Source organism: Arachis duranensis, chromosome 9, assembly GCF_000817695.3.
Source record: "Arachis duranensis cultivar V14167 chromosome 9, aradu.V14167.gnm2.J7QH, whole genome shotgun sequence".
NCBI classification, from domain to species: Eukaryota; Viridiplantae; Streptophyta; class Magnoliopsida; order Fabales; family Fabaceae; genus Arachis; species Arachis duranensis.
Genome location: NC_029780.3, coordinates 76,590,700 through 76,592,693, shown reverse-complemented (window position 1 = coordinate 76,592,693; position 1,994 = coordinate 76,590,700).

Sequence of the window (1,994 nt, the reverse complement as noted above, 5' to 3'; positions counted from 1 at the left end):
TCAAAAATTTAGTTAAGTTCATTGGTCAAAGAATTGATGATAAGAATCACTTTTAGTGTGGATACACATAGTACTTTTATACTATCAAAAGAAAAAGTTTTATTCACTAGGGTACTCAAACATTAACATCTAACTCGTCTTATTTCAATAAAATTGTAAATACAAAATAGATCAATATAATTACTTTATTACTTTTATTGTGTGTTATGAACACTTGTAATTCTACAGTGGTATCACAACACAAAATGTTATGTTCAACAACAAAATTTTATGCCTTTTTTTGGGACATCAAAATATTGTGCTCTTTTTTTTTTGGTATAAGGTTTGCTCTTTATTAAGTTTAGCTTTGGCTTGTGAAGTACATAAAATGTTATGTTATAACCAACTTGGGTTGGTCGAGTGGTCAGTTCACTCATTCACTTAAGCAAGTGTTAGGGATTTGAATTTCGCATTGTGCATACAGCAACTCATTGACCAGCGACAGACCCTTATATAGAGCTCAGATCCATGACAGATTAGTCCTTGATCTAAAGGGGTTAAGAGATACCGTGAACAACAAAAAAAAGTTATGTTATGATCATGAGATTCAAAAGCCCAGTTAGGCTCAATTTCTTAATTAGTAATTGTAAGGCTAGGTAAAATAATTCAATTAGTAGTTGATGAGCGGATAATTTATACGCTTTTTGGCATTGTTTTTAGGTAGTTATTAGTAAGTTCAAGCTACTTTTAGGGATGTTTTCATTAGTTTTTATGTTAAATTCACATTTCTGGACTTTACTATGAGTTTGTGTGTTTTTTTGTGATTTCAGGTAATTTCTGGCTGAAATTGAGGGACTTGAGCAAAACTCTGAAAAAGGCTGACAAAAAGGACTGCTGATGCTGTTGGAATCTGACCTCCCTGCACTCGAAATGGATTTTCTGGAGCTACAGAACTCCAAATTGCGTGCTCTCAACGACGTTGGAAAGTAGGCATCCAGAGCTTTCCAGAAATATATAATAGTCCATACTTTATTCGGAAATTGATGATGTAACTTGGTGTTGAATGCCAAGTACATGCTACTGTCTGGAGTTAAACGCCAGAAACACGTCATGATCCGGAGTTGAACGCCCAAAACACGTTATAACTTGGAGTTCAACTCCAAGAAAAGCCTCAGCTCGTGGATAGATCAAGCTCAGCCCAAACATACACCAAGTGGGCCCCGGAAGTGAATTTATGCATCAAATACTTACTCATGTAAACCCTAGTAGCTACTCTAGTATAAATAGGATAAGTTACTATTGTATTAGACATCTTTGGTCTCAGTTTTGTTTTATTCTTCATCTTAGGAGGCCATGTCTTTTGACCACGTTTCATCTTTGGTCTCAGTTTTGTTTTATTCTTCATCTTAGGAGGCCATTGAACACGTTTTAGGGGGCCGGCCATTCGGCCATGCCTGAACCTTTCACTTATGTACTTTCAACGGTGGAGTTTCTGCACACCATAGATTAAGGGTGTGGAGCTCTGCTGTACCTCAAGTTTCAATACAATTACCATTACTTTATATTCAATTCGCTTTTATTCTTATTCCAAGATATACGTTGCACAACACTTTGATGAATGTGATGATCCGTGACACTCATCATCATTCTCACCTATGAACGCGCGTGATTGACAACCACTTCCGTTCTACTCTAGGCCGGGCGCATATCTCTTAGATTTTCCAACAGAATCTTCGTGGTATAAGCTAGATAGATGGCGGCATTCATGGGGATCCGGAAAGTCTAACCTTGTCTGTGGTATTCCGAGTAGGATTCCAGGAATCCGGAAAGTCTAACTTTGTCTGTGGTATTCTGAGTAGGATTCCGGTATTGAATGACTATGGCGAGCTTCAAACTCCTGAAGGCTGGGCGTGATGACAAACGCAAAAGAATCAATGGATTCTACTCCAACCTGATTGAGAACCGACAGATGATTAGCCGTGCTATGACAGAGCATTTGGACCATTTTCACTGAG